Raw genomic sequence first — 24,138 nt, 5'->3', positions numbered from 1 at the left:
GGGAATTGCAAGAAAGCAGAACTGAAATTTGCTGGAGCTACTCATGCTGTTTCTGGTGGGCAGTAAACCTTTAGACATCCTGATTTTCAGAATAGAGCCACAAGAAAAATGGGAGACCGTGTTCCCTCTTACCCTCCTTTTCTCCATATAGGCTTCCTGTCTTCATCCTGCCCTTGAACAGAGCCTGTCCCTTCTCAGCTTTCCTTTGCCTTTTGACTGCGGGTCACACAGAAGCAAATAGACCTGTCCTAACATCAGGGAAGAACTCATCCTTCAGACCTGGCAACTACCCCAAGGATTTTGGGTCATAAATCCTGCAGCAATCCTTGCAGCTTATTTAGTTGGTTCACCCTGAAGCATCTAATACATAAAAGATTATGAGGTTAGTTTTTTCCAAAGTACTGGCATTATGAAGCGACATAGTAAACATAGAGTGGGGTAGGTCCCTTTTTTGGGCATCCTCCCTCATTTCTAGGTCGTTACAGAAAACCCAGAAGATCATAAGCAAAGGGGCTTTGTGGAGTTAGCTTTTCTTGTCAACAACAACAACTATATTTGAGTGTATTTACGCTGTTAGAAAGATGGGTAGCTGTGCCTTGCACCAGCAGTAAAGCATTTACTCTACAGCCCCTGACCATGTCCCCTTTTCAATTCAAAAGTATTGTCTTTCTGACTAAGCTGCTCCGGTCTGAAAGAGAAGGAATGACTAGGAAGCAGTGACTGTGAATGTGCTGTTGTATTACCCGGCACATTAGGTCTAGCCTACAACACCTTTCAGAGCGCGGACAAAAGTTGGCTCTTAAGTCAAAAGTTGCCTAGACACTGGCTGTTCCTCAGAAAAAAGTAGTTAAATAAAGAAATCTACAGTAAAAACACTAAAAGAAGAAAGTGGCTTTTGGTTGATAGAAAGATGGAAAAGAAACTCTGCGTGAGTGGAAGTGGATATGTATGGAAAGCAAAACAATAGTCCAGATGACAAGAAGAATTGAAGCCAGTGAAATGGTCAAGGCAATAGGGGTTCAAGAGGAACGGAGGGGAAAGAACTTCATGAGAGGTTGTCGCAGAAACACTAGACAGCAATATATTTCAAAAGTCAATCTTCTTTAATGATATCAACATAGAACGGTCCAAGTGAACAGGAATGTTATGTTGTATTGAGATACAACAGCCAGATTGGACAGGAATATCAGGTCGTAAACACTGCGATAAACACAACTTAGTTACAGGTTCAGGGTGTCAGCTGGGAACTATCACTACACAAACTATAACCAAATGTAAGCTTAAAATGATGACTCAAAATGCGCACTCACTCACCGGTAAGGCGAGGCACTCAACCCCGGGGAGTTTCCTTAGATGGCATCCCGATGGAAGGGGAGAGTCTCTGACTGCAGACCCGCTGCTCCGAGGAAGACGGGCTCAAAGGGCTCTTCCGGCGGGCTCCATTTATACCCGAAGTCGGATCGGGGCTCGTGGTCATATATGGTCAGCGGTCTGGAAACTTGTCACTGTCTACGTGACTCCAGTCATCACATGGCTGGCCGCTCGACCCCCAAACCGCGGCTTCTAGTTTTAAGTCTTTCCTTTCAGCAGTTGAGAAGTTGCTCTTTATCGGGGCGGTGCACCTGCCACACTCCACCCCGTGACCACAGTCACGATCCGACTGGTTTCTTTGGAGTGGTGGTACAGTCACCTCTTGCCTCCAAAGTTAAAAGGGAGCGCAGTTTCGGTGAGAATTGATGCTCATCGTGAATCATCATTTCTTTGGCTATTTTACAATTCTAACGGAACATCTGCTATTTGGGTTAGTTCTAAAGGAGCATACGTAACAACGGATACAAACTGCGTTATCATATGTTTAACACAACTTAATACAATACAAATGGCAATAATTATGATTATAACCACTATCAAGGATTGTAAAAGACTGTTAACCATCCCGACAGGGAAAACCCGAACGCACTGGAAATCTTTCCCAACCAGTTGATGTTTAATGCGGCAGCAATTGCCTCTGAGTCCTTTGCTGCTTTCTTCATTTTGTCGATTTGGGTTCGGAGGGTATGGATACATTTGGGATAAAAACGCAGCAGTCATCTACTCATCAATTTAGCACTCCATACTAAAGGTGTTCCTTTAGCAGCATCAGGTCTACTCCCGCTCGGTGCTGGCGGTCATTTGCTGGTGTGTTGTAATTGTTCATTCAAGAGTTCTAAGCTGTCAGATGTAGAATTGGCTCAATAGATACTTGCATCAATAGGTCATAAATGGCTTGTGGGTTTTTGAGGGAGGCAGTCCCATCCGAACATGGCCTCCAGCCACTATCCCAGTCGCGGTTTTGCTCTTTGCCACGTTCCCTTCTTTAGCAGTTGTATCTCCGGGGGCTGCGATCCACCACTTAGGGGCTATAGGCCCTTCTCGGTAAATGGGACAAAGGGAAGGCAGGGCTACTGTGCAGGCCATCCCGGGAACAGTTGGGTGTAGCCGGGAATACAGACAGCCACTGGAGTATGCCCACTCTAGATTGGGAGGAGCGGGCACATCAGATGTTTGGCATATGCTTGTGTGGGGGCATGAGGAGGACAGTTCCTATAAGCGTTACATTTTAGGGCAGTGGGCCACACATAGCTGGTATTACTACACAGACAGCCCTGTACCAAAGCTTCCTGAATGGGGCGGGGCATGTATCATCACAATAATGGCCTTTTATCTATGTTTTTACATTGCATTTCTGTTTGGCAGTCCCAAAGTGTTGTGTTTTTTTTTTTTACTGGTGGTGCCCCATTCCTTTGCGCAATCCAGTCAGGTCCCATGTGCAATTGAGGGGATGTTTTTCCCAGGCTCCCTTGACCCTGGTTCTTGACAAGCGTTGGGGCAATTGCTACCATTACTCTCGGGGTGTTTAATACACCAGGTGGCGTTTAACAGTTTCAGTAATTGCAGGGAATGATCATCTGTTATCCATTGGTCATTATGTTCAGTAATTCCCCAGGGAACATTAAAGCATGGCATTGTACCATTAAAACTCCACCCCGTGGCGTATTAGGGGGTAGGAAGAGGTAATTACACTTTGCCTTCCATATTGAATTGGCATTTATTGCGCCAGGTGACAGCTATAGATGGTATGAGTGTGACCTCCATCCTTTCCATCCGTTCCCCAGGCCCGGCTGGAATTATTGCACTGTTGCCATGGGAGTTCAAGGTTAGTGATATATTAGTGGTTTGCACAAAGATTGGTAGGGGCTCCTCTACTGACTTAGGACTGGGCAGACAGGCTGTTACTGAAGTTAAGTTCACCATACATGCAAATCCACTATCAGTTGAGCCACCACCTTGCTGTCCAGGTTCTTGTCCCTGCCCGCTGTTGTTACTGCCATCAGTGGGAGTGTCCGAATAGTTTGCTTTTCCATAGTCCTGCAAGAGGACACAAATTGCACCTCGGGCCTTGGGACCGGGTCTCAGAAATTAGGAATTATCCATCGAGTACTTATGCGATGGCCTTTCCCTTTCCTATCTAAGGCCTCCCAGGCATGTAAGCCTCTGGGTTTTGCCAGGGTCATGGGTACAGTGCCAACAGAGGGCAGTTTTACCATGACGGGTCGGCCTCTATGTTCTCAATGGGAACTGGCCCTTTTGCTTGTCCGGTTTTGGGAGCGTCGCCGTTAATGGTCCCGTAGGACAAAAATGAGGTAGGTACCATCGTTTGCCTGCCAGCATATCGAATCCCAATATGTTTCCTTATAAAAGGCTCAGAGCCACCTCCACAAGTTTCGGTCTCTATCGGGGCGGGCGCACCTGCCACACAGGTTAACTAAACACTCTTCCACCCCTCCATCCAAAACAGAGGGCAAGTCTCTGAGACTGAGATAGAGATAGGGCAGGTACGTGCAGAGGCAAGAGAGGAAAAAAGCTTACTTAAGAACATAACTTTTGGTTCTTAAAACAGTTAGCAGCATACAGTGAAGAGAAGTGCCATCAGAGAGCAGAACACCTTAGCCAAGCAGCACCTCCTGACCCTGCCCACCTTCCCCTTTAAGCAGGGTGTATGCTGCAGCCAGAGAAACCGTTGCAAAAGTGCGGCTTCTGGCAACTTATTCCTGAAATGCACTAGTTTTCTTTTGGAGAACTGGAATACTGGGATGGATTCCCCAGTGCTCAAAACTCAGTAGTGTCTATTTCAACCATGGGCTTAAAAGTATACATCATAGGCTGTAATTTGAAGAACTCAGTCCATAAAAACCATGATTAAACAACAAACAATAGACAAGCCAAAAAGGGGGGCAAAAAAGGAAGAAACCATACACACAGGAAGTCCAATGGCTAACCAATTTCTATCAAAATGTCCATCGCAAGTGAGTGGTGTATCCTGAGAGATCCACTGTTTACATTTCCAATACTATAAACAGTATCCTGATTTTCATAACATGACATGCAGCATCCAAACCACAGAAATGTAGAAAAGGCATAGGCAAGGAGAAACACATCTTCATAGCATTACATTCAATAGCTGTTTAACGGTGAGCCTTCTTCTAGAGCTGTCCAACAATGCTGACTAATCCAGGTGACCTGTTTAATTCAGACTTAATTGTCAAAAGGATTAACAATATCTAAGTAAAAACAAGGCATGTATACATTAAAGAAAACAGCATGGAACTGTACTGCTTGTGAACTGTTTACAAAAACATACAAGATGTTGGATGGCACAAAGTATATAGTGCTAATAGAATCTCTTTAAGCTAAGCGCTTAACATAAACTGTCCATCTCTACCTGTAACAAAGAATATTTTAGGGGATTAAAAAACCCATTCCTTATGAAAAATAATGCTCTGAGCAAGAGGAGAATGGCCGACTGGCTCCCAAAACTGGTGACTGATTACGAGTCAAAGCAGAGTAAGCTGCTGCTCTTGCACCCTTCACTACATGGGGAGCATCCTGCTGTTTAGCTGGCATTGAGGCAACTGGTCACAGCAAACTATCCAGGGTGACTGAGGACTTGGGCTGCAGTCAGTCTTTGATGTGGGTTAACATGAAGGCATTTTTGAAAAGAAGGTCCTTAGCTGTATCTGAAACGGTATTCCAATAACCACCGCTGAGAGACAACTTCCCGCTACCTATTCGGGCCAAAATCTCCTCTGGGGTATCATCAGGACCAGTTACAAAAGGAGGGTAGCCAGCAAGCATGGTATAAAGTAGAACACCAAGGCTCCATATGTCCCAGGCAGCATCGTAACCTTGCCCCTGTAAAACCTCTGGTGCAGCAAAACTTGCTGTGTAACATGGACTCCTCAGAAGACCATTTTCTACTCGTAGTTGTTTTGCAAGGCCAAATTCACAAAGTCGAATGGATTCTGGATTACCAGATTCATCAACATAAAGAATATTGCTAGGCTTCAGCTCTCCATGAACAACCCCTTGCGCATGGAGGTACTCAACCGTTCTTGTTATTGTGAACAGAACGGCACTAGCTTCTCGTTCCGAGAAAAAAATTTGTCTATGAATTTTATCCAGCAGTTGCCCTCCTTTCGTAAGTTCTGTTACTATGTATGCGTATTTTCCATCATCATGCACATCTTTTAGGGTAATAATATTTGGATGGTGGCCATAGCGCAGTAGGATTTCAATCTCCTCTGTTGGATCTCTTCTACTCTTGTCTATAATCTTTACAGCATATTCCCTGTTTAAAGCTTTATGAATACATCTCTTATAGACAGAGTAAGACCCAACTCTGATATCTTCCTTCACTTCGTATCTGTCAGTAAACTGAATGCTGTTCCTGTGCAACTGCTGGACAACGGAATGCACTCCAACTGTCTGCACTGCCTGGCTTCGTCATTTGATGCAATAGCTACAGAACTAAAATCCCCGAACAAGTTGATGCGCGTTAGCACTAGGTGGAGACCAGGCAAATCTTCTGGAGTTTTTGCTGTAAACTCAGGGTCAAAATAAAACATATCTTCAGGTCTGCCAGTTGCAGGTTTAAAAGGGGATCAACTTCTCTCCTGTACAATTTATCCCAATCTATTTGGAAAAAGAATGCATGCCTCTTAATTTCTTCAACTCCATCTAGGCCTGCTCCTAATCTGTTTGCCGGTTTCTTTTGAAGAGCATTGCAGAAGACTCTCTGCTTCCGGGCTCAAGAACTGGGCATTCCAAGTTTGGCCTCGAGAATCAGTGTCATGGTTTCTTTTCTGTCTTTCCCTTGGAAAGGCAGAGTACCAGTGAGCATTTCAAACATTACAACACCAAAGACCACCAGTCTGCGCTCTGTGTAAGGCCTCCGCTCTTAATGACTTTTGGCGCCATATATTCCACTGTTGCACAGAAAGAGAAGGCTTTTTTTTCATGATCAATTGACACCTCACTTAAGCCAAAATCTGCTAATTGGATATGTCCTTCCTCATCAAGAAGGATGTTTTCTGGTTTTAGGTCCCAGTATATTATTCCACCACTATGTACATGGTCTAAAGCAAGTGCTAATTCTGCCAGGTAAAATTTAACATCGTCTTCTGCGAACATCACCCTACGTTCTCCACATGCTCCAATTGCCTCTATTAAATTTCTTAGGGCTGTTTGGCAATGGGCTCTGTCTCCGGCCATATTATAGTTCCCGTTCGGATTTAGCGTCGGCCACGGATTTCTCCCTCCTCCCACCTGTCGTGCTAATTCCGCATCCTTAGTTAATACCTTCTCTCTTTCATCTGGGCAGAATGATTCTCGAATAGGATTTGGGTGTCCCCCGGTTAGGATTGTGTCCCGTGCAGAGATTTGACAATAACCGCGCCCGTGTTTCTGCATCCTCCCTTAATCTTGGCATTGTACATCCCATAAGGCTAAATCATTTGGTTCCACGATGGATTAGTATAAACCGTCGATGTGGGGCATGCATAGTCACCCCCTGGCCGTAAGCGGCCAGATTAGTCAAACATTTGAAACCATGGGGCAAAGTCCCACCCTTGCTACAGGAAGGTCTGGGGGAGGTCGGTACAGGGAGTGTAAGGTGGGGCAGGAGTCGGGGAGGGCCTTGTCTGGTCATCGTTCGGGGCTGTAGCCTTACCTACGGCCAAAGTTACCTTACAGGTTAGTTTTTCCCTCAGCCCCTTTTGCCTCCCTGGATGTTGTCCCTCCCGCACCCATTCATCCCACACATACCAATAATCCATGTGTCCCGGGAACCGGTACTGAAGTTGGTCTCGCACAAAGGTCAGTCCGATGTTGGTCAAAACTCCCTTGTGGTGGCCACTGATCTTCAATATCTCCATGGCGGGTGATGAATGGCCACCATTGTTGACATAGAACTACTGCGTCCTCCTTCAGTAGTGAATTTGCACCACAGATTGTTTCCCAGTTTTGTAATATCTCTGCTAAGGGTGTCTCCCTCTCTACTGCAGTTACGTTACTCATGATTTAATCCGGGTGGGACTCAACCCCCCCCTCTAAAAATCTCTCAAACCCCTCTAATCTGGGCAGGACTCGAACCCCCCTTTTAATTAGACGTCTTCTGTTGATCAGACTGCGTACAAACTTGTGTGCGATTTATGCTGATCAGGCTACGCACCTTGGGCGGGACTTGAACCCCCCCCGAATTCTGTCCTTTTCCCTATATTGAATTTAGATTTAAGGGATTTAACACTCACCCCACTCTAGCAATTCGGTGCGTCCCGTGTCCAAAATCCTCGGGTGAACTCACCCTGTGCTGCCAGTCAGAGGTTTGGATCCAAGAGGTTCCGAGAGTGACCTAGGGTCCCATCTGGGGTGCCAAACTGTTAAGGGGGAAGCCGCTGCCCGAGCATTCACACACCAATCAAGGAGTCGCACACACACCACCCGAGACTTTAACTGCTAGGACCAGCGTCCTTTCGCAGCGGGCGACTCCAGTGAGCCGACGGGTGCCCCTTTCGACTTCCTCACACACACACACACACTCACCCTTGGGCGCTGCTTCTCCCTCAGGCTCCAGCCAAGGTTCCCCAAAGCAGACTCTCTAATCAAGGCCTCAAAATAAAAGCCTAATTTACTCTATCTATGGTGCCCAAATTCAGACAGCTCAAGCTGGCTGTCTCTGGAGAGGGAACCTGAACACCACATTCCCTGGGCAATTATGCCCCTTACAATCTAAATTCCCACCCCTCACACCATAGTCTGGCCCAATGGTACGATTGAGTCTGGGGTCATCTTCTCTCTCATTGGGTGCTTTTTCTCGTCTCTCAGCTGGTTCTTCCTCCTGTGTTTAGGCTACTTGTTACTATGTCTCCTTTTCCTGGGCCAAACTGGCTCTGGGGCTTTCCAAATCTCTTACTCCTGCCATCAATTATAGGTGAACGTTAAGCAACAGCATTCAGCAGTTATGAGTCCTGCTTTATCATGAAGGACTACTTTTAAGCAGCTAAACAAAGTCCTTAAAGCCCTACAAAACATATTAACAGCCTCTCTAATTTCTATACGTTCCTGTGCTATTACAGCCTAACAGCCTTATGCCATTATTGCCACATGCTGTTTAGGTCTCGTTCGGGTGTGGTCTGCATGGTCCCCTAGCTCTGCTTTGCCGCCTTCCACAACACTGGATCACTGATTGCTGATAGAAATGGGAAGCTCTGGCAAGACTGAGAGAATGAGGGGAGCGTTATGTTGCTAAGCAAGCGCCGAGCCCCAGTGCTGGTGGGGCTGTGAAAGGGCTGCCAAGGGAAGGTGAGGGCCAGCAAGAGTTTTCAGTCCTGGCACCTTCCCTGTGGGAGCACGGCAGGAGCCCCCACAAGAACCGCACAAAGCTGGCAGGGAATGGCACGGGGCCGTGGCTGGAGCAGAGACTGTGCCTTCCACTTTACCTGAGAACAACATGGCCACTAGGAAGCTGAGTGCTGGAAACTACAGCTCCCAGCATGCCCTGGGAACCAACATGGCCACCCATGAGCCCAGTACCCCAGGACTACAGCCCCTGGCATGCCACTGGGCGCTCCTTCCTCCTGTCTGACCCTGCGGGGACACCGTCCCCCCGGCTGGACCCCACTCCTCCACAGGCCCCATGGCCGCCTCCCGGGGCAGCCCCAGTCCCAGTCCCAGAGCCTTGGTGGAACAGGGAGGAGGAGGAGGAGAGAGGGACAGAGGGGCAGAGAGGGGTGGGGTGGGGCGGAGGAGTGGCAGGAGAGGGACGGGAGCAGGACACAGGGACGGCGGGAAGAAAGCAGGAGCTGGTCAGGGGAGTGGAGAAAGGAAACCCCTGGTGAGGAGCGGCCCAGGGCCAGGGAGAAGGGGATGGAGGGGAAGGGGCAGGGGCAGCCAGGAATATGGTGATGAGCAGCAGGACAGAGGGAGAGAGAGGGCAGAGGAGGGCAGGAGGAAGGACAGACAGAGGGAGCGACACGGGCAGGGTGAGGGAGTGGGACGGAGGGACAGATAGACGGCAAAGGCAGCAGGAGAGCGGAGTGACAGAGAAATGGGACAGGGAGCAGGACAGAGGCACAGAGTGGGAAAGGCTGAGAGAGAGAAAGGGAGAGGCAGGGGAGAGAGAGCAGGACAGAGAGCAAGAGAAGGGCGGGAAACAATCCGGAGACTGACAAACAAAGAGAAGGATGCGGGTCAGGAGAGGGAGGTGGCGAAGGACAGAACAGTGATGGCCTCCAGGCTGGAGCTGGAGGAAGAGTGAAAAGGGCTGGGGAGCAGGCGAGAGGCCCAGAGAGAAAGAGAGAAGGCGCAGCCAGCCGACGGGTGTCCCTGTCACACAGCTGATTTGGGAGGTGGCAGGTCTCTTGCGCAGCTCTTTGGGAGTGGGGAAAGAAAAGCAAATTGCTCCTTTTTGATCTTTGTCCCCAGGGAGAGCCAGTGGAGACATGCTGTGCACTGGAGAGCATCCTGCAGGGAGGTGACAGATGTTTGAGGAGCGCTGCTGAAGCTGAGACCCACCTGACAGCAAAGGTGTGCACTGGCCACAGAGCATCCCAGGGGAGCTGATTGTCTTGGGGGCCAGCAAAGCAGCCTTCCTCTGCCCCTGGTTTTTGGTGAGAGATGGAGCAGCGCAGAGCTGCTTCTCAGGCATCCAGGCCTGAGGAGAGTTTCCCCATGCCCCCAGGAGAGATCCTGCTCCCAGGAAGCACCTCCCCATCAAGCAAAGGCCATATCCAGCCGCCTGGCTCTGGGTACGGCTGCCCCAAGGGGTGTCTCAGGGAGGACGAGCTCATGTGCTTGGTGGCTCTGACACAGAAATGATGAGCTGAAGCCCTGTGGTGATGGTGGGCCAGTTGAAAGTCTCCAAGTGCCCCAGCCTTTCTCCCCAGGAGTGTTTAAGGCAGGCACTTTTCCCGGGGGTGACAGGTGATGTGAAGAGGGATGCTGTCCCATTCCCATTTCAAAGTTGTGACTTCTGAGAGCCGGGGCCACCTGAAGGCCCAGCCGGAGATCTCCAGGGAGTTTGGGTTCATTTTTTGCATATCTTCGGGCTACAGTGTGCTAGGGTTCTGGGATGCTAGGGTGACAGTGTGCAAGGGCTACAGAGTGGTAGGGTTCTGGGATGCCAGAGTTTAAGCGAGTCAGGATTAAAGCGTGCTATTGTTCTGGAGAGGATCTGGGTTTGTTGGGCCTGGGTTCCTGGGGTTATGTTATTTTTGGCTTCTCTTGTGTTCTGGGTGGATTGCTTTTTTGGAGAGTCCTTTTTAGCTTGTTTGCCTGTGTAGGGTTTGGACAGGGGCCTTTGATTTGTGTGTGCTGTGGCTTCGGGTTGGCTTTTTTTTACAGTTCTGGTGGTTTATGTTGTGTTTTCTGTCTTGTAACTACCATTTGTGGTCTGGTGTGCGTGACCGGCTGGCCAGTGTCACTTCTGCTGTGGTCCAACTCATTTCCAGGAAGTCGGTAGGTGGGTGGGTAGGTGGGTAGGTAGGTAGGTAGGTAGGTCTGGAGGACTTGCGGTCCATAGCGGATGACTGCTGGAGGAGTAATGGGCAATTCTGGGGTGTGGGAGGACTTCTGGCCCATAGGTAATGACTGTCAGAGGAGTAAGTGTGCTTCGTAATTTGTGTGGACTGCCAAATTCACGGTCATTTGTCCTGCTTTGAGGAAGAGCCGTGGGAAGACAGCAGCCACCCGGAAGGACAAGGGTTTCCCGAGGGTACGTGGCTTTTTGGTTTTTGCTTTTGAGTAAGCAACCTGCAAGGAGGCTGCTGTCGTTAAGTTTAATGATGTTTTGTAAAGTCGTGGACTGAGTATCACGTGACTTGAAACATCGCTGAAAACATGGTGCAGGATTGTCTGCGTGTTCTGGGTGCTTTGGTTTTGAACGTCTGCTCGTGGGGGTAACTTCATACTGTCCTTAGCTCCTATCTCAAGGCACGACATGTGCTTAAGGCGAGGTTCCTCATCCACGATAGTGGATGTGAAGCCGTATTTCAAACAGACTTCCTGATCATTTTTAATTTTTGGGGCCAGGCTCTTCTCAGATCTGATTCGTTCATGCTTGGTTTTGCATCTTCACGTGGCTGGCGAAGAGCTCGTAGGAGGAGCAGGAGAAGGGTCAGCGCTGCCGTTTCCACGGCGGTCACTTGTGCTGGCGTTATCAAGGTTATCTTCGATGTGCCGTTTCTTTGCAGGAATCTCTTTTAAGCCACTTGTCCGTTTTGTGAGGCGTAGTGGACTCCCAAAGGGAGACCCTTTGTTCCTCATTAGTGCCTCAGGGGTTTCCCTGCCGTTTTTGTTTGCTTGCTTGCTTTTTCTTTGCTGTGCTGAATTTAAAGAACTTCTTTTAGCTCTTTGGGTTTCTGTCCTTAAAGGAAGCGTCTAGGATTTCTACCCAGGAGTGAGGTGTCCAGAAAGGAGTGTCCTGGTACACTGCTGTCAGCCTTCAGTCTAGTGAAATGGTGTCATGGCGTATGTTGAAGAGTCATGTAACTCAAATGCATTTGAAATATACAGGCTTTGCCCTTGCTCCAATCATGACTGATTGCTGATAGAAATGGGAAGCAGGTCCATGCCCTGTAGCTCCCCAGGACTCTTCTCAGGCATTTACCAATGTGTTTTATCCTGCTGTGGAGGGAGCTGAAGGCCTGGGCAGCAGCCCCAGACTCCACCAGCGTAGATCCCCCAAGAGTTTGGTGCCTGTTGGAGGCAGGTCCATGCCCGGTAGCTCTCTGGAATCGCTCCCAGGAATATCCAGGAGTCTTTTGGTTTCCTTTGGAGACAAGCGAATTCCCAGGTAGCAGCCCCAGAATCTTCTAAGGTAGCTGCGCAAAGAGCATTGTGTATGTTGGGGGCAGGTGCATTCCTGTTTTTGCATCAGGACTTTTCCCAGACATCTGCTGGAGTGTTTTGAGTTTCTCGACAGGCAGCTGAAGTCCCAGGTAGCAGCATCACAATTTTCCTCTTCCGTTAGCTGAAGAGTTTTCTTTGTGTTGGAGGCAGGTCTATGCCCGGTAGCTCCTCAGGACTCGTCCGAGGAACGTCCAGAGTGTTTTGGCCTCCCCTGGAGACAGCTGAGTTGCACAGGTAGCCATCCCTGGATATCATGTCCCTGCAGGCCATGGAGGCTAATGGTGGATGAGAGATTCCCCTGCAGGTTGTGGAGGACACGAGGGTGGAGCCGGTGTGTGGGCCCAAAGGCGGCCGTGAGTGCGTGGGAAAGGCCACGCTGGAGCAGGTGGTGGAGGCCTGCAGGGAGTGCGCGGCAAGGAGTGGTGATGGAGAAGGTCATGGAGGGCTGATCCCCGTGAGAGGCATCCCACGGTGGAGCAGCGGAAGAGTGTGAGGAGCCCTCCCCCTGAGGAGAAAGGAGCGTCAGAGCCAATGTGGGATGAAGTGCGTGCAAGCCCCATTAGCCGTTGCCCTGGTGCGCTGTGGGGAGGAGGTGGAGGTATGGTGAGCACAGGTGAGGGCAGGAAGAAGGGAGGGGTGGGGGAACGTGTGTTTTTAAGATCTGGTTCTCTTTCTCCTCCTGCTAGTGTGATTTGCTTGGTCGGAACTTAAATGGATGTGTTTTTTCCGCAAGTGGAGTCTGTTTTGCCTGTGAGCATAATTGTTGAGTGATCCGTCCGTGTCCTTGTGTGGACTCGCGAGGCTTTGGTTGTATTTTGTCGTCCGCATGCCGCCGGAGGGGAGGAGTGAGCAAGCAGCTGCATGGTGCTTTGTTGGTGGCTGGGCGTAAAGCACGCCGTTGCTGTTAGTGGGGGATAGGTGGAAGGAGGCAGTTGGCTTGTTGATGTGCTTGCGAGGTGAGATGGCCTGCGTAGGTGGTAGGGCTGGAGCAGGAAGCTTTGATGTGCAGGTGCTTTGGGTGTCGCAAGTGGTTGGGTAGTTGCTGTGTCAGGAGCAAGGTGGTGGCTTGTGGAGGTAGGTGCGATGTCAGAGGTGGCTGAGGAGGTGCTAAGGCAGTGGCAGGCCCCGGCTTGTCGAGGTCCTTGTGATGTGCGTGGTGCCTGAGTAGGTGAATGGGAAGGACTGAAGAGGTGGCTTTTAGAGGTGCTTGTGATGTGAATGCTTGCTGGGTAGCTGTTAGGGCAGGAGCGTGCAGGTGGGTTGTGCAGCTTGTTGTGATGTCCTAGGTGGGTGAGCAGGTGCTAGGGCGGAAGCAAGCCCGTGGCTGGTCGAGGTGCTTGTGCTGTGAGTGCTGGCTAAGTAGGTGAATGGGCAGGACTGGAGAGGTGGCCAGTGCAGGTGCTGGGGACGTGCCTGGTGGCTGTGCAGCTGTTAGGGCAGGAGCATGCAGGTGGGTTGTGCAGGTTGTTGTGATGTGCTAGGTGGGTGAGTAGGTGCTAAGGCAGAAGCTGGCCCTTGGCTTGCAGCTGCTTGTGATGTCATGTTCCCAAGTAGTTGATAGGGCAGGAGACCATCCCTGGTTTGTGCAGGTGCATGTGTTGTCAGTGATGGCTGAGTAGCTGATAGGCCAGGACTATGCAGCTGGCTTGTGCAGCTGTTTGTGATGTAAGGGTGGGTGATTAGGTGATAGGACAGAAGTATGCCCCTGATGTGTTCCTGTTCCTGTAAAGCCACTGTTGGCTGAGGAGCCAATAGGTGCGGAGCAGGATTCCGGCATGTGCAGCTGCTTGTGACATCGCATGTGCCTGAGAAGGTGAAAGGGTAGGGGTAGGCCCCTGTTTTGTGCAGGTGCTTGTTATGTAAGTGATAGCTGATGGCTTGCTCACTCCCCCCTGGTGGGATGAGGGAGAGAATGAAAGGGTAGAAGTGAGAAAACGCGTGGGTTCAGATAAAGACTGTTTGACAGGTAAAGCAAAAGCCGTGCACACAAGTAAAGAAAAATAAGGAACTCATTCACTCCTTCCCATTGGCAGTCACATGTTCAGGCAGCTCTAAGAAAGCAGGTCTCCATCACGGTTACTTGGGAAGACTAATGCCGTCACTCTGAACGTCCCCCTTCCTTCTTCTTCCTCCAGCTTTTTATTGCTGAGCATGACATCATATGGTTTGGAATATCACTTTGGTCAGTTAGGGTCATCTGTCCCGGCTTTTTCTTCTCTCAGCTTCTTGTGAACCCCCAGCCTGCTCACTGATGAGGTGGTGTTAGGAGCAGAAAAGGCCTTGACTCTGTGTAAGCACTGCTCAGCAGTGACTAAAACATCCCTGTGTTAGCAACACTGTTCCCAGCACAAATCCAAACCATAGCCCCGTACTAGCTACTATGAAGAAAACGAACTCTATCCCAGCCAAAAGCAGCACAGCACCCACACATGGGTGTATCCCAGTGTGCGGCTCCCCATTTGGGAGGAGTGGGGGAGAACTGGACAGTGTCCAGGGGAAGTCTGCCAAGGTGGGAGTTGGGGCCTCAAGCACATGACCTGTGTAGAGGGACCGAGGGACCTGGGCTTCTTTGGCCCAGTGGCATGGAGGCAGTACAGAAGTAGTCTGAGAGTGATTGAAGGATGGCTTAAGAGGTGATGGAGCTTTTCCTCGTAGTGGAAAAGAGCATGAGAAAGAAAGAATGCCACTAAGTGCAGCTTGGGAGGTTGAGACTGGATATGAGGAGAATGAAATGTCACTCCAAGGGCAGTGCTGTGGTCTAATCGGCCACCCTGAGGAAATCTGGAATAGTCCGTGGCTTTGTGTTTGAAGGAACGTCCAGGGAGGATGGAGAGATGTCAGTAAGGGTAGTGAGATGCTCAGATGAGAGCAAGGTGGAGGAAGCAAGGTGGATGTCTACAGCCTGCAGGGAAAGAGGCCCAGGTGTGGGACACCATAGGACAGCCAGTGGTTATGCTGATCGAGGGCTTGGGCAAGGCTAAAAGCCGCCAAGAGAGCCAAGGTCTTTCTCCCCTTGGCTGTGGCTGTTATCTCAACCACCAGGGCCTACGAGGAGACGCTTTAACCTTATGGCACCAGGACCTCATTCCCATTCGCCCCATGCAGGAGAGACCCATAAGCATTGTACCTGTCCTGGTTTCGGCTCGGATAGAGTTAATTTTCTTCCTAGTAGCTGGTATAGTGCAGTGTTTTTGGATTAGCAGGAAAATAATGTTGATAACACACTGCTGTTTTTAGTTGTTGCTAAGTAGTGTTTATCCTAAGCCAAGGATTTTTCAGCTTCTCATGCCCAGCCAGCAAGAAGGCTGGAGGGGCACAAGGAGTTGGGAGGGGACAAAGCCAGGGCAGCTGACCCAAACTGTCCAAAGGGCTATTCCATACCATATGACATCATGCCCAGTATATAAAGTGGGGGAGTTGGCTGGGAGGGGCAGATTGCGACTCAGGAACTACCTGGGCATCGGTCGGTGAGTGCTGAGCAATTGCATTGCACATCACTTGTTTTGTATAGTCTGATTCTTTTAGTATTACTATTATCGTATTATTATTATCATTATTTTCATTCCTTTCTCTCCTATTAAACTGTCTTTATATTAACCCATGAGGGTTTATGTTTTCCTATTCTCTCCCCCATCCCACTGGGTGTGGAGGAGTGAGCGAGCGGCTGCGTAGTGCTTAGTTGCTGGCTGGTGTTACACCACAACAGTACCATAGTCCTGCAATTGGCATTGCACATCCCTGCATTGCAGTGCCCCAGGAAGAGCCCTGAGCAACATGTGAGGACAGGATCTCCGTTCCCAGGGGCTGGGGTCAGGGCTTGGCCCTTTGCCTTCAAGGAACACGTGAAAGTTTACTCAGAATCTGTTCCTTTACATTGCCTTTGTCTACTTGTCATCACTTTCTCCTGTTTTCTGCTCTAAGCAGCCCCTGGGAGATTTGTCCGTAATGTCCCTCAGCGGGACCCATTAAGGCTCCAAGAAACTTCGGAGTTGGCATCTGACTTTGGCTTCTTGAGAGGTTTCTTCAACTTCCTCTCAGTGTCTGAGGTTCATGGACTCAGCACCAAATACACCATGGTCTCGTTAAAACACAAGAAGCCATGTCTCTTCCATTATTTTCTGCGAGTGTTCAAGACCTGGGCAGCTAATTGGAGAGGTTTCAGGAGTGCGGTTAAGAGATATAATCGTATGAACAGCTAGTAAAAAAAGAATTTCTCCTTTGAAGTCTTTCTTTTTTTACTTTTTTCCACTCACAGCAAAAGTGTTCTCAACATTTTCCAATTGATATTGATGCAGAAGATTTCCTAATGAAATAGGAAAAGCAGGCTCCTTGAGGTCAGGCACTGCCTGGACAACATTCCTCCTCACCTCCCCAGCCCCACCCTTTCTCTCATGGGCGCCTGGGACTCGCATCACTTCTCCTGACATCAGACTTCTCCACTCAAGTCTGCAGCTGGAGGTTACAGCCTCTTTTGCACCAACTCCCACCTGCTTTCCTTAGAGACCTGGCTGCACAGAGGCACAGCAGGCTTTCCCTTCATTGCCACCAAACAGAAGGAAAGCATGGTAAAATTTAACGACCAACCAACCACACTCCTCAACTCTATGCTCCATTCAAGCTGCCTCCAGTGAGGTTCACCACCCACACGGGGTAACCTCACTGGAAATGTTTTAGACAGAGTGATAGGAGAGGATAGATATAAACAGAATGTAGGAGTTGGCTGAAGAGTCAATTAGACTGCTGAGAGACAAGGGCAGGCTTGTAACTCCCTGAAGCTCAAAGCAGCACCTGGGTGGTTGAGAGGGATCTGGCTGAGCAAGGAGTAAGGGGAGGGTGGAACAGGAGAGCAATGGAAAGGGCACAGGTCCAGATAGTCTGCTGAGAAGATGCCTGTAGAGTGGTCGTTTCATCAGGACAAGTGGAAAGATTTGGGAGATTAAATACATGGTATAATGGCCAGAGTCTCAGCAATGCAAGTACAAGGGAAGGTGCATATTTCTTCTCCTGCAATTGATATACTTCCTGGAAATTCCCATTTTGGCATGGTAGGAAAACATTGTAATTTGAGTAAAAGTATTCAGTTATCTCAGCTGGTGAAAAGGTGCTCACGTGCTTTTTAAAAGTTGCAAGCAGTTCTTCCTCTTTCCAGGCAGAGCTCAGCTGTCTGACCATGGACACGAAGTCCCACTTGTAGAGGTCCCAGTGTAGGCGAGGTGTTTGCCTGGGACTGGCCGCTGTCAGACAGGGCAGGAGGTCTCCTGCAGAAGACCAGAGCCCCTCGGAGGCTGCTGATAGAGGCCGGCAGAGGGTCCAGGGCACCTGAACTGGCACCAGGCGCCGGTGTCCCTGTGACTGGAGGCATCTGTGTCCCTGTAGCTGCATCCCAGATCCGTTTGGGAAATGGCTTTTCCTTCTAAAAAAAGAAAAGGTCACAAAATCCCCCCAAAGACTGCTATATTAAATCAGAATGAACCAAAACAAGGAGGACAAGAACACAAAGAATTCAAAAGATGAAAATTATACTAAACTATTTCTGCCTTTAGATCTTTTTCTTTACTTCTTCATTGTTTTGTGTTTTTTGTCAAAATTGTCTGACCATTTCTATCATAATCAGGCCTGCAGCATTAAAAGAGAGAGGTCTGTAGTCCAACCATCTGTTCAAAGCAGGGTCAGGTGTACATTCAGACCTGGTTGTTCAGAGCTTAATCGAGTTGGGTCTTGAAAACCTGCAAGGACGGAGGACTGTGCCTTCTCCCAGGGTGACCAGTGCTTGTCCAATGCATGGCTGGCCTTCTGGTGAAAAAGGTGAGGGCTCCCTTGCTGTGAGGTGCCCCTCAGCCATGCCTTCTCCAGGATGAACAAGCCCAGGTTCGTCAGCCTTTCCTCACAGGGAAAGTGATCCAGCCCCCTGAGCATCTTCAGGGCCCTTCACTAAACCCGCTCCAGCTTGCCAACACCTTTCCAGCACTGGGGTTGCGGAAACTGGACACAGTCTTCTGGATGTGGTCTAACAAGTTCCACGTAGAGGGGAGAGTCCCTTCCCTCCATCTCCTGGCCGTGCTCCTGGTCGTAGAGCCCAGGGCCCTGCTGGCCTCCCTTGCTGCCAGGGCACGTGGCGGCCTCCTGTCCAGCTCCCTGCCCACCAAGACCTTTCCCACAGAGCTGCTCCCCAGCCAGGCAGCCCCCAGCCGTGCCATTGCCAGGGGGAGTCCCCTGCAGGGCAGACACTGGCACTTGTCCTTGTGGGACTTCCTGAGGTTCCTGTCAATACGTGCTCTCCTCCTCCTTGAGCCCTTTCACTGAGCAGAGGCCTGGGAGACCTTTTTAGCAAAGACTAAGGCAAAGGCGGCATTGAGTGCCTCAGCCCCGTCTGTGTCTGCTGTTATGAACCCCTTCTCATCATTCAGCAGCCTGTGCCTTGTCCAGCCTTTTACTGCAAACACAGTGGCTGAAGCTCTTCATTTGGCTCTTGATGTCGCCTGCAGCCCCCATCAGCTCCAGGTGAGCTTTGCCTTTCCTAAACACAGACCTGCACGCTCAGGTCATCTTTCTAAATTCCTCCTTCATAGCCTGTCCTTGCTTCCACCTCCTGATCGTTGTGTTAGGGCTCCAACCTGTGACCCATTCCTGCGCCAGCACAGCCCCACTGCCCAACACATGCTCCCACGGCCCCCCTCATCGGACACTGCACAGGACAGGGTGGGGAAACGTCCCCCACCAGAGTCCCCATAGCAGACCTCAGTGTCCATCCCCACCAGCCCTCCTTCTTTGCAGCCCCCCAGTGCCTGACCCCAGCCAAGCCCAACCATGTCCCACACAAGGGTTCACAGACAGCCTGCTCTGGGGTCTGCCAAGGTCTGGGTAAGAAGAGAGGCTGGGCAGGGCTGGCTCTTCCCCCGACACAGGCACTGAGACCAGCAGGAGGAAGGAGATGGCCACAGAGCAAAACCACCCATAAACTGGGATGAGGGGCCAGTGCTGAAATATGCAATGGGAGAGGCTGGGGGGTGACGAATGCCCTGGGGCACCTTGTCGGTGTGTCCATGCCACCAAGGGCACAGACCGGCCTCCTCTCTCCTGCAGCTGCATGTCTCGGCTCCCTTCCAGGAGTCTGGGCTCTGCACCACACACCCACTGGAGCGTGTCCTCACCCTGCATGGGCAAACATCAAAGCTAACATTGGTGTTGTCCTCTCCTGGCGCTTCCAGCCCCACCTAGCCTCTCCCCAGCTCTTCCCACCTCCCTGCCTGCTCCCCAGCCCAGCCCTGCAGAGCAGCCCAGTGTGGGCTGGCCCCATGGCAGTGCCCGCTGCATGGTGCTGCAGAGCTCTGGGCATTAACCCCCCAGCCCCAGCCCTCTGAAGGGCACAGCGGCTGCTGGGGGCAGGGAGGGGTGTCAGCCTCCCCATCAGCCCCAGGGTGGAGGTTCACCATGGCATGAGGAAATGGAGGTCAGTGAAAGTGGAGGACTCCTGGTCTCGGGTCCAGGAGATGCCCACCACACACTGACTGTGCCCCCTCAGTGTCAGCCCCTCTCCCCAGGCCAGCACAGGAGTCCTGGGCAGGTGACAGAGCAGCCGCCCTGAGCTGGGCCTGCAGAAAGAGGTTTCTCTTTTTCATTCATTCCTCCCTGCAGGCACACAAATGCTCCCTTGCTCTTCTCCAGGGTCCTCCCTGCTCCCCAGAGAGCCTTCCCCAGGTGAGCGTGTCCGTGCTGGCCTGGCCAGCCGTTCCTGGCTCCCTCCCCGTGCTCCTGCAGGGCCCCAAGCTTGCGGTGCTGCTCTGCAGAGCAAGGGGACTATGGTGCCCTGAGGTCACGGGGTGACCCTCCGCTGGCCGTGCTGCTGGGGGAGGGAAGCAGACCCAGGCAGACGGGGTTCACTGCTGCTGAGGCCCTTTCCATCTTCCCTTGATGGCTTCAGGGCCAAGGAAGGGGCTAGGCGGACCATGGGGTGTCTCCACTGGCACAAAAGGCAAGGGAGGTGTGCACTAGATCCAGCCCGTGGGATTTCCAAGAGGGTGTCCTGACCCACTCTCCAGTCTTGTGTCCCTTTGCCTTCTGGCTCCTCACAGCCTCTCCTGGCATTGCAGGGCCCTCATTAGCCCATGGTGTCCTCAGGTTCACCTTTTCCTCCAGAAGACTCCACCTTGGACGGTCACTCCTTTTATGAGGTGCCACTCACTGCCCGCCCACACTCACATACTGTCCCTGGAGATCCCCTGAGCAGCCCTGGCAGCTCCCAATTCCTCTCCAGGACAGCATCTGTCATCAGCCCCACTGCAGGTGGGACAGTGCCCGGCAGATAAATCAAAGAGCAGTTGCTGTCTGCATGGACATGTGCAACCAAGAAGGGAGGTCTTTGCCCAGCCCTTGGTCCCTAACAGATCCCCCTGGGACTCGGAGCTTGTCCCCATGGAGAACCCCAGAAGAGCAAAAGTCCTTTTGAGGGAGCAGCTCCTTGGGTGTATTCCTGACACCAGCTTTGGAAGAGGCCTCCAGCCTTCTGGCCCTGCCCTGAAGAGCCCCTTTGGTTATGGTGGTGCTTGCACGGAGGCCAGCTCTGACACAGTGGCTCCCATTGCCCGCTCCTGCCTGCAGCCACAGGGATGCCACTGTGGACACAATGGGACTGTCAGAAGTTACACGAGAGCCTAGGGGTAACACAAATGCAAGGGTACGGCGGGAGAGTGTGGAAGTGAGGCGAGAGCAGCACTGAAAAGGCCACGTCCTGCTGCTGTCCTTGGCCATGGCTCCAGGGAAGCTGCTGCCCCAACTCACAGGCAGCAGAGAGGCAGTGCCCGCCGAGGCGGAGAGGGGCAGCCCCGAGGGCCACTGGGGCTGCTCGTCCATGGGGCAGCTGGGCCCTTGGCTCCTGAATCCCTTCTGCCTGCTGGGGCTGGGCTCCAATCTCCAGAGGAGATCAAAGATGAGAGGAGAGGCAAATGATTACATTCTGGCTTCTTTCTCTATGCAAAGAGCCTGGTTCCTGATGTACATTAGGTTTACCAGACAGAAAAAAAAGGTTCTAAGCTTAAGAAGAAGTTGTATGAACAATATATCATGACAACGAATATTCTCACAGGTTTAACAAACAAATACAAAAGAAAGAGAAGAACAAAAGATAGGCTGGGATTTTCCTGAATTGCTGGGAGTTAGAGGAGGATGGTGGGCACCTTATTAAAGCTGGAATAATGTGTATTCCTGTACTTTCCTCAGGGCATCCTTGATCTCCTTGTTCCTCATGCTGTAGATGAGGGGGTTCACTGCTGGAGGCACCACCGAGTACAGAAATGACACCACCAGGTCCAGGGACGGGGAGGAGATGGAAGGTGCCTTCAGGTAGGCGAACATTACAGTGCTGAGGAACAGGGAGACCACGGCCAGGTGAGGGAGGCACGTGGAAAAGGCTTTGTGCCGTCCCTGCTCCGAGGGGATCCTCAGCACAGCCCTGAAGATCTGCACAGAGGACAGCACAATGAAAACAAAACATGCCAAAGAAAAACAGACACTAACCACGAGAAGTCCAACTTCCTGAGGTAGGAGTGTGAGCAGGAGAGCTTGAGGATCTGGGGGATTTCACAGAAGAACTGGTTAAGGGCATTGCCTTGGCAGAGTGGTAGTGAAAATGTATTGGCGGTGTGCAGCAGAGCATGGAGAAACCCACTGCCCCAGGCAGCTGCTGCCATGTGGACACAAGCTCTGCTGCCCAGGAGGGTCCCGTAGTGTAGGGGTTTGCAGATGGCAACGTAGCGGTTGTAGGACATGACGGTGAGAAGATAAAACTCTGCTGACATCAAAAAGACAAAGAGAAAGACCTGTGCAGCACATCCCAAGTAGGAGATGGCCCTGGTGTCCCAGAGGGAATTGGCCCTGGCTTTGGGGAGAGTGGTGAAGATGGAGCCCAGGTCAAGGAGGGAGAGGTTGAGGAGGAAGAAGTACATGGGGGTGTGGAGGCGGTGGTCGCAGGCTGTGGCGGTGATGATGAGGCCGTTTCCCAGGAGGGCAGCCATGTAGATGCCCAGGAAGAGCCAGAAGTGCAAGAGCTGCAGCTCCCGTGCGTCTGCAAACACCAGGAGGAGGAATTCGGTTGTGGAGCTGCCATTGGACATTTGCTTCCTCTGGGCATGGGGACCTGTCCAAGGAGGAAAAGGGAGTGAAGGGATAGGACTGACTTCTCTGAGCAAAACTTACTCCATTTCTCACAGAACCACCCCCACCCCCCAGCCTCTGTCCTTCCAGAGAGACCTTCCTGCAGCTCCCTGGCTGGAGCTCTGCTTTTTGGTGGCTGAGGGTGCAATGGGGAGCAAGGGATCCTGCCGTGGGCTCTGGAGGAGTCACTCCTGCTGTGCACCAACAGGCAGAGAGGAACCCGGAGCGATCACTGTTTAAATCCCCTCATGAAATCAAAGAGATTTCAGCATTGCCCCTCCCAATTCACCCGCCTGCAGAGCAGAGCTGTGGGGGTTTGGTTGTCTGGCTTTTGCTCCTGTTGCCCTGTCCTACCTGAGGAGTGCTTTTTGAAGGCAGACAGCCTTGGCATTTCTGCTACGCTACGAGTGCTACATTGAGAGTCCTGGGATGCAAACGGGCAGACCCTTAGTGCAGAGTGAGGAGAGTCAGCCTGTCCATCAGACTTTTTGTCAGCTGCCCTGGGCTTGCACCTCTTCCATCTGGAGGAGGATCACACCCAGCTGTTCCCTTGAAAGGAAACTGGATACTGCTGAGAGCAGAGGAATCCAGTTCAAACCTCCCCTCCCCAGGAAAGATCTAGGAGCTTTTTGATTCCTTGAAGCTGGGGTGTCTGGCAAAAAGAGTCAGCTTTATCCCCACCCCATGGACAGACAGCATTGCCCAGAGAGCCACAGGCTAGAAGGGGGCTTGGGCGTCTTGCTCCCATGGAGACATCTTCATGGCAGGAGCTGCACGTCTACACATCTTTCAAATATCTCCAGGGATGGTGACTCAACCACTTCCCTGGCAGCCTGTTCCAATGCTTAATAACCCTTTCGGTGAAGAAATTTTTCCTAATATCCAATCTAAAGCTCCCCTGGTGCACCTTGAGGCCATTTCCTCTTGTCCTATCACTTGCTGCTTGGAGAAGAGACCGACCCCCACCTCGCTACAACCTCCTTTCAGGTAGTTGTAGAGAGCGATAGGGTCTCCCCTCAGCCTCCTTTTCTCCAGACTAGACAACCCCAGTTCCCTCAGCCGTTCCTCACAGGACTGTTTTCTAGACCCTTCGCCATCTTCATTGCCCTTCTTTGGACATGCTCCGGCACCTCAATGTCTTTCTTGTAGTGAGCAACCCAAAACTGAACACAGTATTCGAGGTGCGGCCTCACCAGTGCCGAGTACAGGGGGACAGTCACTTCCCTAGTCCTGCTGGCCACACTATTTCTGATACAAGCCAGGATGCTATTGGTCTTCTTGGCCACCTGGGCACACTGCTGGCTCATCTTCAGCTGGCTGTCAACCAACAGCCCCAGGTCCTTTTCTGCCGGGCAGCCTTCCAGCCACTCTTCCCCAAGCCTTTAGTGTTGCATGGGGTGTTGTGACCCATGTGCAGGACCTGGTACTTAGCCTGGTGAATCTCATACAATTGGCCTCGGCCTCTCGATCCAGCCTGCCCAGATCCCTCTGCAGAGCCTTTCTAGCCTCAAGCAGATCAACACTCCCGCCCAGCTTAGTGTCATCTGCAAACTTACTGAGGGTGCACTCGATCCCCTTGTCCACATCATTAATAAAGATATTAAACAGAACTGGCCCCAATACTGAGCGCTGGGGAACACCTCTTGTGACCAGCCGCCAACACTGGATTGAACTCCTTTCACCACAACTCTTTGGGCCCGCCAGCCAGCCAGTTTTTACCCAGTGAAGAGTGCACCCGTCCAAGCCATGAGCAGCCAGTTTCTC

General features: G+C 51.3%; 2 pseudogenes; both read right to left on the bottom strand.

Annotated features, from left to right (window-relative positions):
* Positions 1 to 4,800: 4,800 nt before the first annotated feature.
* Positions 4,801 to 6,510, bottom strand: LOC127026022 (ribosomal protein S6 kinase alpha-3-like; annotated as a pseudogene).
* A 14,798-nt stretch (positions 6,511 to 21,308) lies between these two features.
* On the bottom strand, positions 21,309 to 22,334 carry LOC127026043 (olfactory receptor 14J1-like; annotated as a pseudogene).
* Positions 22,335 to 24,138: the final 1,804 nt, after the last annotated feature.

Source organism: Gymnogyps californianus, chromosome 26 (genome assembly GCF_018139145.2).
Source record: "Gymnogyps californianus isolate 813 chromosome 26, ASM1813914v2, whole genome shotgun sequence".
In the NCBI taxonomy this organism is placed as follows: Eukaryota; Metazoa; Chordata; class Aves; order Accipitriformes; family Cathartidae; genus Gymnogyps; species Gymnogyps californianus.
The sequence above is the reverse complement of the archived record's forward strand: the minus strand, read 5'-3'. Positions and strand labels throughout refer to the sequence as shown.